This window comes from Pogonomyrmex barbatus, unplaced genomic scaffold (genome assembly GCF_055798465.1).
Source record: "Pogonomyrmex barbatus isolate J1 unplaced genomic scaffold, ASM5579846v1 scaffold6, whole genome shotgun sequence".
NCBI classification, from domain to species: domain Eukaryota; kingdom Metazoa; phylum Arthropoda; class Insecta; order Hymenoptera; family Formicidae; genus Pogonomyrmex; species Pogonomyrmex barbatus.
In genome coordinates this window covers 3,212,276-3,224,443 of record NW_028297160.1, presented here as the reverse complement: position 1 = coordinate 3,224,443, position 12,168 = coordinate 3,212,276, and the positions used below count along the sequence as shown (strand labels likewise).

Here is a 12,168-nt window from a genome sequence, read left to right as displayed (position 1 = left end):
TCGATATATCTGCATTTAATCATACTTGTTATAATTTATTTCTCCGTCATTGTTTGGCGCTTCTATGTAAGTAATAAGTTATAACATATTGTTCAGGAAAAAGTATTCACTGTTATCGTATCGGCGGAAATGACTCACAAAATAGTACAAATAGTACAATCATAGTATGGATGCGTCATTTAATGATCAATCATCGGTAAAAGGCTCTAAATTTATTATTATAAATACCTAAAGTATTGAAAGAAATAATACACTGCTCAAAGTAAGAGAACCAGGAGAAAACACGATTCCACGCGGTTTCCTCGCGTTAAGCCGACATCGACAAATTTGCAGTATTTTTCTTTTCAACGTCATCGCGATACTAGGATCAACATCTTTCATCGGTTATCTCGTCGCGAATGTTCCATGGATTGGGACAATATTAAAGAACTTTCCTCCGGAGAAAAGTGCGAGACGAGGAAAGCCTTTTGATGTGCATTAAACATGACGGCAACTAAGTGTTTCTCCACGGTATTCGTTCTCCACCATCACTTTTTACTTTTCTGTCTCGGTCACGGTGATGGGACTCTTTCGGACTATTTCATCCTCCGGGAGGACCGAACCTTTTATCCAAAGGCCATCCTGGAAAACGATAGGTACGAGTACTGCCTGAGAGAACTGCTTTCGCGAAATAATAAAAGTGTTTGGGAAAGCTCGAAACGGGAAAAGAATATCGGGTGGTTATTTTGTGCATCATTTAGAGCTTGTGAGAGACGCGACACAAAGAGAAGTGTCAAGTTGCTAAATAAGAAAATTGGCGCGGTTTATCTTGATCCCGAGCGATGAGCTGCTAAGTAAAAGTTTATATTTAAATTTTTAGAAACGCAATATACATATTTAAAATTTACTAGTTGTTATCCAACGGAAGACGAATGCTTCATCTCGATTTGTATAAATATTATAAATTATACTTGATGGAGGTGATTATTTTTTTAGTTTCTGCGGTGATTACGATATAACTGAAAAAAATAATACAAAATGCTTTTGACAGATTTTATTTTTTTAAAGTACTTGGCAAATAAGATTTCTCGGATATAGTAAGAAACGATTCACTGATCCATTAGGCGACGGGGTTCAATGCCACTGCCGGTTCTTCGAAAAAGAACAGAGGCGAGACGATTGGTTATCGTGTTACGACATTGGACTCGCGTTAAACCCGGTAACTGAATATATCTCTGCCCAATAGCCGTCAAATGCTAGACAACGATCGAATTTGTTCAGTCAGGCATACAGCTTCTGGCACTCTCTCTCTTTTATTCTCCTCTCTCTCTCTCTCTCTCTCTCTCTCTCTCTCTCTCTCTCTCTCTCTCTCCCCCCTTCCCATGTTTTGACGCACCGTTCTGCTATCAAAATATATTACTAGAACGTTTCAATGCGATTACATCATTTTGAGCGGATTCTATAAATGCACCAAAGCTCTGATTTGGAGATTATAAATAATTTTTCTAGTTTGTTTTTAATTTAAAACATTTAATAGTCATTAATATTAAAGTAATTAATTAATTAAATAAATTAATATTAAAACATTTAATAGATCTGAAAAGATTTATTTTAAATGATCTCTTTTTTTTTTTTTTTTTTTTAACTTTATTTTCCATCAAAATATGTAATAAAGTATGTATTTTAAATTGTATGCGAAATTTATGATTCACTTTAAAAAACAATGTATCTGGTATCTGTAAGTTGATCACATCACTGCAAGGTTGTAATATGGTATGGATCAGACTGTTGCACCCGAAGGAAGACAATTGCGCGGCAGGTTCTTAATTGCCATTGGCACGGCGAGAGAAAGAAAGAGAGAGGAGAGAAAGGGAGAAAAAGAAGGAAATAGAGAGAGAGAGAGAGAGAGAGAGAGAGAGAGAGAGAGAGAGAGAGAGAGAAGGGGAGGAAGGAGCAATCGCCACCGCTGTCATGCACGTTCGCGTTTCTGCACGCGCTACGAAGGAAGAGTCCAGGTGCGAAGTGCGTCCCACCCTCTCCCCCTCGAAGCGTTTAACCACCTTTCGACCGGCACCTCGTACGGCGCGATCGGTAGCGGTAGGTTTTTGGGGGAGAGAGATGTCGGAAGGAGCTCGGACGCGGCGAAGGGAAGGTGCCCGAGGGACGACGGCTCGTTTTAAGGACGCAATGGGCCCCTCCGGTGCCGCGCCGCGTGCCCCGTAGGTCGAGAAACGCAACGACGCAACGAGACGCGCCGGAGAACGAGGGGTGGAGAGGGCTTCTCGGTAAGGCGGTTTGTGCTGCGGCTGTGCCGCGCGCGGTAAGGCAGCTGCAACTGCTCGCGAGATACGGCTTAGATCGTCGTGGCACGAGCCTTCGCGGCATGTGTTTCCTTCGGCTTCCTCCTCCCTCCCTTCCTCTCTCGTCTCTTCCTTTTGCATATTGCTTCACCCCTCCCACATCTTCGTTCATCTTCCCTTTCCTTCTCTCTCTCTCTCTCTCTCTTTCTCTCTCTCTCTCTCTCTCTCTCTCTCTCTTTTGATTGTTAAATATTTGTTATAAATTTTTACCTAATACAAGATTATTTTGGGATTAGTAAATAAAAGAATATGATTTACTGTATAGTAAGCTTTTGTTTCTTTTTTATATAAAAAGAAGAAATATGTGAAAATCCAAGAATCATTAAACTACTAAAATAACGTTTTCGATAAATACCAATGGAACTTTCTATTTTAATCAATTATAATATATTTTATATAATGAATAATCTAATTATAATGCGGCTATTAAATGAGTTGGCGTAAGTACGTATGTTTTCCCACGTCGCTATCTGTTCTAAAATATTTTACTATTCTTTTACCAGTATTATTATTACCAAGAAAGATGAAATCGAGGAAGGTAAATGCTTCGCTACAAAAATTATATGTTATTACTTAAATCGAGCCATTAAATAAATTCTATCTCCTTTTTATCTACGTGCATCTTCTTCTTTTAATTTCCTTTATCATTAATTCAGTTTCATCACATTCAATTAACAAAGTACGATTCGTATCGGATTGATGATGATTGTCTGTTACACATTTTATTACGGCCAAGACAATTCTTAAATATAGTGATTACGGAATGTACTAGCTCCCTTTATACGAAAGGTACCGCTTTAGTGTTTCTTTCACGAAGAGTCGGACCGGTGAACGCGTATGTCCAGCCTTCTCGAGAACACCTTGTATGCCATCACGTTTATTGACGTTGAGCACGCGACTACTTTCGGACGTAGCTAATGATCCCTATTGACAATGATGAGGTTATGCACATGATCTGACTGATCTGTACAATTGAAACTCAAACTCAAGTCTGCGACCAATATTGAATCGATCTGTTAGCGCATCGTTAAATTCGGTCAACATGAGAATTACGTTGGAAACAGAGATTGAGAAATCGGATATCAGATATTATAAGAAATTAATTGAATGAATTACTCTCTAATAAAACTTGTTATGCATATTGGATGTTAATTTTAATCCGTCAATCTCAATTTGATGATAAAATCTCTGATCAATTTGTAATCAATTTTACTTTAAAATATTTCTAAAAAGATTTACAGGTTCACAAAGCAAGTTTTCAATAATCAGTAAATTTTTAACTTTTGAACAAACAAATCAGAAATAGAAAAAATAAAAATATTTTTTATACGTTAGGTTAATTTTATTCTTTCAAAATTTTAATTAAAAGTTTAATTTATATAAAATATTTAACGCTATGTATACAAGTGTCAAAAATACGATCAAAATTTTACACGTAATCAATCGTACTGTATATCTTGATTGATTGTACGCGTCTCCATTTTCTCCAGTTCTATTACACGAATTCGTTTCATCTCTTCATGAATATCAAATTCGGAAAATGAATACACTTTTTTTCCAGCAAGCGTTCTCTTCAAGTCCCGCACGAGTGTGTCACGATAAAGAAAAGAAAAAGAAGAAATAAAATCGGACCGAGTTACCTTTCTCTCTCGCCCCCTTACCCTCTTCCCCACACCTCGCGGTAGCATCTGCCGCGATGAAGTGATTTCTTAGTGCCATGCACCTTTTTCCTTCCTCTTCCTCCTTCCTTTTTCTCGTAGCAGCGCGTGCATCGCTCCGGGGTGCAGGCCCGAATGGGCCCTATGGGTGGAACCGAGAAATTTAGATTAGGTGCAGGTAGCCAGGTTGTGCGTACGCCACCGGTATACCTACTTTCTTACCTTCTCCATCTTGCTGTGCTCTTCTACCTTTGGTATATACTTTTACGATATACACGATTTTTCATCATCGCACTCTCTTCCTCTCTCTCTCTCTCTCTCTCTCTCTCTCTCTCTCTCTCTCTCTCTCTCTCTGTCCACCGCTCTGTTTATCTCCCTTTTGGCAAAGAAATTGACGAAGGAGCAATCACCCAAGCAGCTTACAAACGACATTGACAGGAACCCGAGTTACCGTCGTCCGTATCGCAGCTGACACGTACGCACCACGTGGTTATCCAGCAGGCACCATGCATCGTATGCCTGTATACAGGGATATAGGCTTTCTTCCCGTACCCTCTCTCCTCTGGTTTACGAATCATCTTCCAGCAATTTGGAATCTCCTGGTTTCGTCCTCACAAAATTTAATTCGACATAATATTTGCGATTTTTGAGTATTTCAATTTAGCCTTTTATCATAATAATAATTCTCGAAAAATACTAATTATATTCTGTTTTGACTTTTATTTTCTTACTTTACTTTTATTTTCAACGAATAAATTTTTGATTTTTTTGAAATACATTTTTAAACAAGCATACTCTACAACATACTCTAAAAATTGTTAGAGATACATTCTTACAATCTTCAAAAAGATTTTCTTTAAGATAGTTTGGAATTGATAGATCGATAATATAATAACTTTGTTTTGATTATTTAGAAGAGCGTTAAGAGAATAATTTGTCTTTACATATTTTCATGTATTTAAATGTGTAATATACACGTCGTATATACGTCGCATAATGTTAAAATCGTCGACTTTCGTGGGGTTTGCTGGACAGCACGTGTCCGATAAATATTTTCGATGCCCCGAGCACACGTTTATACGAGTGCCACGAGTTCGAGAGTGCGAGAAGGAATCTCTCTCAAACGCGGAGGGCTCGCTTCTCGAAGACGCCAGGCGTAAGGGTCGATGGTTATCTGACTTCCTGTCCGTCCGTACGCCCTACGTGTTTTCGCGAAAGAGAGCAAGAGGCGAGCCTGGGGAGTGGAGAGGAGGCACACGAGTAAGAGCAATAAAAGCCCGACCAAATAAATACAAAAGATAATCGACACCGCGCAGACAGTCGTGCGAGCAGCGGAGGCTCATCCCCCATCCACGTTGCTCTTTTTTACTTTTTCCGTCCGACTGGCATCTGTCGGTTCTGCTAAGTCTCCGGCGAAGCAAGAAACGCATATTGCCGCCAAAAGCCGCGGCGCAACAGGAAAACAAGCCTCTCGTTTCGCTACCGGCGCGTTTATTTTGGTGTATTACGGTAAATCTCTCGACGAGATTGCTCGCAAGAAAGATGCGATAAAGGATCGTACATTAATTTTAGTTTACAATAGAGGACAATCTTTTTCCTCATTTTAATAAAAGGTACAAATTTTATTTGAATGTCCCCTTGTAAATAATTAAGAATCTTTTTCTCACATAACGCTGCATGTAAGTCTTAAATAAATCGCCCTGTTAAGACATTCCTTCAGCCTTCCTTCAGCGGAAATTTACCGGTGAATTTCGACATGATCGTTGAAATTAACATGGCCGTACATAAGACATTTACATTTTTTACGTATTGTCACTTATTATGCCTGGGCCGAACGAAAGTGCCGAAGTATCTTAGTCGACGGTTCTGGAAAAAAAAGATAAAACCGAACGAAAAAAAGAGTACCGCGATGAGAGAAAAAGAGAAAGATGGGGCGAGGGGTTGTGAAGTCCGGGCACGTGACCGGAAGGCGGGGGGCAAAACGGCGCACGCGCCATCGTCCTCCACCTGGCGCATCACCTGCTGCCCCCTGCTTAAGCCTCCCTGTCTCCATCTTCCTCCTCTTCTCTCTGTTCTCCTACTCCTCCGCCACTATCCTCGTTCTTTCTGGCCTCTCACTCCACCATATCTTCGACTCTGACCAACCCTTCGGCGTGTTGGGCTTTCCTTGCGCGAACCATATCACTTCTTTCCCTCCTCCCCTCGCTGACGATTTAAGTAGCTGATGCAATGTACTCTTGCGTATTGCGTTTAATTATGATATGCTCGTCAAGTGTTATAAACAGATTTGTCAGTCAAAAGTTTCTTTTTTCGCTAACAAAAAAAAAACAAAAAATACAATTCGGGGGGAAGAAAAATTATATATAAAAAATAATTTTTTTTTTTTCAAATTATGTATCTTCTAGCGAAAGCAAATTATATCAATTATAACTATACTATCTATATTCGAATAAACTCTTTAAATCGTACTTTAAAATTCAGACCTAAAGCCTAAAAGCTAAATTAAATTAAATACTAATGTAGACAAATAAATTCTGTTACAAAAAAAAGTATTATAAGATTTGCCAAAAAAAAACGTTATCTTTTCCATTAATGAAAAAGAAGAATACAATTTAAAGAAAGAAAATTATAATTGAGTACTACTTACAGTAGAAGCAAATTATATCGATATCATAGCAAGAGGGAGCACACAGCGCGAGATTAGTCGTTTCCCTCGCTTCGACAGGCATCTCGAAGGGCAGAGGACGTTAAATCAAACACGTGGAGAGACACGAATTTTTTTTTTTTTATCTAACACATAATTAGCCAGCACGTTGCAAAGGTGACCGAGCTCCTTGTAGAACGATGACGATGATTCATAATGAAGATGACGGTGAACGTTGCGCAATTATTGAGTGAGTCAGGACGCGCGTTGAGGGAAGCATGGCAGCGCCAGGTGACAGATGCACGAGTCTTCGGATGCTTTCCTGTATACTTACAGGGTATCCTTAATGAGCGAATCCATCCGTAACACACGCGGCGCGGAACGATAACGGGCGAAAAAAAAAATGTCGACCGATATTTAATCAAACGTGTCATTAGCGGTTGAAAGGGTTCTCGATGCGTATCCATCTTGGATTATGATCGCGGAAATATGATCGAGGAAATACGCGTCTCGTTTTTTTCCAACGTTCGCGCACATAATTTTTTTTTCATCAATCACACGCCGCGCCGATTCGATAAAGCGCGCAGACTCGCCAGGATGTAGATAGATTGTCGAAAGCATTCCTAGACTTTTTTCCTATGCTTTCGCGATCGCTCTCCGTGTAATATTTGATTACCATTCAGCTTCATTGTAACCGAATGAATTGCAAGAACACTATCCCTATCTATTTTCCCGCAATTAATGACATAATCCGAGATGATTGACGTAGATGGTATCGCGAATCCTTAATTGACTTGCAACAATGTGGCTCGTTTTATTTGCTCCAGCAAGGGCAAGGAGGAACGAAACGGAGATTAATCCGGGATCGGATCCAGATGCACGGCGTATCGTGAAATGATCGCGATAATTTCGGCGATTGTGAAGTTATCGAAAAGAGATCGGAGGATGTTAGGCTATCGGGCAATGACACGAGATCATTGTCCTGATCGCGACAAGCTGGCACGCCGGCTGCAACGTCGATGCCAAAGATACCTCCTGCCAAATCGGCCTTCCGCAAATGCGGCCGACAATGTTGAAAAGAAAATCTTTACGAATGGCTAGTAAAATATAAGGATTGGGTGATCCTTCTGTGTTTCTTCACACGAAGATTATTTATTTTTTTATCGAGAAGATTGAACGACCTCGTACATTTTCTTTTCCTTTTTTCGAAAGACAGATGAGAAATTCTCATGAAACTTTATTTTTATCGATATTTATTACTTTTTTATATAATCAACCATGATTTTCTATTTCTCTTTTTGTTGCAGGTAAGTCTTCCAAAGTAGACAATTTTTCGGGAGTGCGATTTCATCGCTTGGAAAAACGTGAGTAATGGTTCATCAAATGAAATGCAGAAACGCGCACTCCATATATTTTATTTCTTTTCATCACATTGTCTGTGAAGTTCGAAATTTTAATAATCTAAGGATAATTTCTATTCGACTATAATAAGTCGAAAGTTTAATTGAACTTTTATAATAATTAACGTATACAAGTGAATAAGGCTTTCCGTAAATTATCTGATTTTTATTCTTTTCGTTCTTGCGGATCTTTGTCGAACTGGCTTGGTCCTGCTTGACGGCCTATAAATGACAATCTCGGCGCGGTTATTCGCTGACGTTGAAAGTGAATGCGTTGGTCGCGGTTTATACGTGGGAGTTCGTGTTATTTGGGTCGCATCGGCTGCTCTCTCTTTCTTTCCTTTTCTTCCTGTTCTGCCGCCATATAGATGCGGTCGTAGTACATTACTCTCACTTTTTGTTCTTTTTCTATTTATTATTCCCTCAATTTTCCTTTGTTAAATATTTGCGTATATTGCGTCTTCTGATAAAAATTTGTTTCTTAAACTATTCATTTAAAAAAAGTACATCAACGTAAAATAGAAATAAAATTATTTTAATATCATTTTTTTTTAATATTATTAAAAAACGTTAATTCATAATTAATATCGTATCACGATCTATAATAATTATCGCTATTGATATATGTTAAGTTATTGGGAAAATGTGATGTTTTTGATATTTTTTTTATCAAGTGTCGACAGCTATGTCTTTCGTATGGTTCCTCGTGCAGTTCGTCTCGAGTTTGAATCCTCGAATCATTATCGTTATGAATGAATCCATTATCTTCCGAGAGAACTGACGGAATTCGTTTGATGATGCTGTGAACCGTGTAGGGTCAATTATATCACGAGGCATGAAAAAGTCATAAACAAGCCAAAAAACAGACCGAACCCAGAATTACGCTACGCGTGTACGTCCGTATCTTTTCGATAATTTTTATTATTTTGTAATCTCTGATTCCGATATTAATTACGATATTAATATTTTTAAAATTCTAATTGCACGATTATATAAAAAATATATAACACAGATTGTGAAATGGAAGATTATACGAATTATAATCTTTTACATATTTAAGTTTAAAATTAACGTATAAAAGTCTAAAAGATTTAATCTAAAATGAACGTCTTTAATACGTAATTTAATCATAATTAAACCTAACGTTTTATCATTTTAATAAAGAAAAAAAAAAATATAGAAATGAAAATATTTAGAAATGAAATTATTTTTTAAGAATTCTAAGAAATTTTTTAATAATTATTTCCTAAAAAGAAATTTGTTTACACTCGGACATTATTATGTCAGGTTAATTTTATTAACTTGTTAATCTCAAAAATTGCATTAAAAGAGACCAAGTGACCACACAGAAGTGTAATTTCAGTATATGATTTTATTTATTCAGCCTTCTCAAACTCCCGGGCTCTATTCGTTTCGTTAGAGGTATCTTATTCGGCAGGCCTATCGAGGTCTCTCGAGATTACGAGTGTCGCGTTTGTAACGCATACGCACAAGATCTCGCTGCGTTAACCGTACTCGTCCCCCAGTGAGAGCGCGCGATTCAATGTCGCCCGGAGCAGTCAACAAAACAATGTGTAATCGCTAAAAATACTCTCTTCCTTTCCGCTCAACCGTCGTCGTCCTCCGTACGGCCCGTTCATGACTTTTCGTCTTTCTTCTCTCACGCCTCTCTTTTCGTGTCACCAATGAACGAATGCATTCTGCACCGTACAACCGATTACGACACCCAAACAACGTGTCGTTCGGAAGCTGTGTCTGTAAAAATAATTTCTTATCCACAAAAATAACATCTCGTTTAACATTTTTTTTTTCTGGTAATTGGTTTTTCTGGTAATTAAAATAACTCATACTTGCACACACACGCGCGCGGATTACTCGTTGGAAGTGTCACGATTACTAAAATTTAAATCTCCATATAACTCAGAAAAAAATAGAGATTTTGATTTATTACAATTTTAAACAAAAGAAAATTGAAGAGTTTAACATGTATTTTAAACTATTATTATTTAATACTTTATTAAAATATAATTCTCTTAAATGGGCAATTGGATCTTCCAATAACATACGATGTCTTCTGAAATAATAATTGTCGATGATACAATTCTCTTTTTGCAAATCATGTTATCAAACATACGTCGTATGACGATAATTGTAGTTAACGTCATCTGCAATGCTGTCATAAATTGATATCGAATCATGAACGCGTAGGTAGGTTTGACGTTATCGCACAATTCGCGTCATGAAAGTATGTATTTCGTAGATAAGGGGAATTATTCGTGGAAGCGATATTATTCTCTAACGCTACGGAATCTCTGTTTCAGATTACCTTTTATAATAATAGGGCGCATTTAATTGCGAAACTGAAATAGATATGAAACTAAATTAAATATCCTAAACCTTAGATGGACGCGCTAAAATTATCATTGATAAGACATTTTGCCAATTTTATAATAAATAAATTCCGTCCGTTTTTATATAATTATATTCCGCGCATAGGTTCGGAGGTTCTAAAAGAACTTAATTTTCAATCATCCATTGAAATAATTCCATTCGTGTTTCATTCATGCTACTGTTTGTGAGATAAAATTGTTAATTAACATACGTTGACTTCTCCGCAGGTCATCTGCTAGTCATTCGATAGTAATTCAGTCGAGATACTCGCGCTCGTACGCGAGAGATTTCTTGAATCACCGAAATACTTGGAAGCACCATTCACCTGTTTATCACTCGTAGAACTCACAAAGTTGCGACATAATATCACGCGTTTAGATCGACTCATTGTTTCGTAACGTAGCGTTACTATACGTTTATGAGATATACTATTTTCAAGTTCGCCGAAAGTAAGATTACGAGTCACTCTCGTGGGCGAGATTTTAAGAAAATTTGTGATTCACTTGTAGTGAGTAAACTATAAAACCAATTCTTTTTTAAGACCGCAGGAAATTATCCTTCTCATTCACGACAATCTAGTCAACAAATTCTTATAAATTCCACTTTTTTTTTGTTCTCTGCCAAAGGCATGGAAATATTCCTGAAAAAAGTCGATGATATCACGAAGTAAAAATAATTATATTGAAACAAATATGTTTCCTGTACTTACTGACGAATTTTCAACCGACTTGATTGCTAATTGTTTCTAATTGATAATTTTTCCGATAATTTTTCTAAAAAAAAAAAGATATGTGTGAAAACGAAAGTTTTGAGGAATGGCAAAAATGAATGTCGAGAACATAAAAAAATAAAATTATGCTGATGAGTGAAATACAAGGAATTTTCCGTTTAATTAACCCAGACATATCGCAGTTGCGATTATAACGATATATTACTTACACGAGTCGTCGCAACGTCGTAAGAACCATGTGTGTAAGAACATTAAACGAAAAGACCATGTGGGATACAGTAATGAATCTTTAATTAGGGAATAACAAATCTAGACATTTAAAATCTTTATCGAGTAAAAAAATGATTATTTAAATATCTCCATTTATTGGAATTGGAAATTATATTGGTGATTTTTATAATTTTTAAATTCTTTTTTTTATTGTCGCGATAATAACAATTGATAAATAAACATTTACATAACCCTTGATCGATACTCCTTCAAAATAAATATATTTTTTCTCGGATAAAAAAAAAGAGAAATATGGAATCATTAACGTCGATTGAGCTGTTCACGAATGCATCTCGTCTGTATATTTTGGCATGCCCGTCGCGCGAACAACTGAACTACGAATCCTGAATTGCGTCGACGAGGTTCGTTAAAAAGTCAAATTATCGAGAATCGCTCTAGTCGCCACGACGACGCGTGACGTCTGTCGACGCGAGCGAGCCGCGGATCTACGTCACGCGTCATGTTACCTACCTACGTAGAAGCCACGAGCATCGAGGTCGTTCATCGGGAACAATAATAACTAGCGGCATCGGATCTCTGTGCGGACATCAACTGCGAGCATCCTGACAAACGTCATCGCGAAACGACGAGATTACACGGGGATGACTCTGGGACGCCTACGCGTCTGCTGGGATGTACGGTTAGCCATTTTAAAACTTGGCACGAAAATAAATCTTCACGAAGCGAAAGATCTATCCAAAAAAGTTAATAATTATTGATGAAAAAATTATAAACG

The 12,168-nt window shown here is 37.6% G+C and overlaps 1 protein-coding gene and 1 long non-coding RNA gene across 4 annotated transcripts in view; one reads left to right on the top strand and one right to left on the bottom strand.

Annotated features, from left to right (window-relative positions):
- LOC105429002 (serine/threonine-protein phosphatase 4 regulatory subunit 1) overlaps positions 1 to 12,168 on the top strand; it is a 145,676-nt gene that overhangs the window by 35,234 nt on the left and 98,274 nt on the right. The window lies entirely within an intron of this gene.
- The window catches only part of LOC148935100 (uncharacterized), an 11,077-nt gene continuing 511 nt past the window's right edge, over positions 1,603 to 12,168 (bottom strand). The window contains exons 1-2 of one of the 2 annotated variants that reach the window (XR_016140701.1): positions 4,212 to 12,168; positions 1,603 to 4,139 (exon numbers count right to left, since the gene is read on the bottom strand). The exon at positions 4,212 to 12,168 is cut by the window's right edge and continues 511 nt beyond it. This is a non-coding gene — a long non-coding RNA (uncharacterized LOC148935100). The remainder of the gene's footprint in view (positions 4,140 to 4,211) is intronic. The other variant, XR_016140700.1, reaches the window with a different exon arrangement.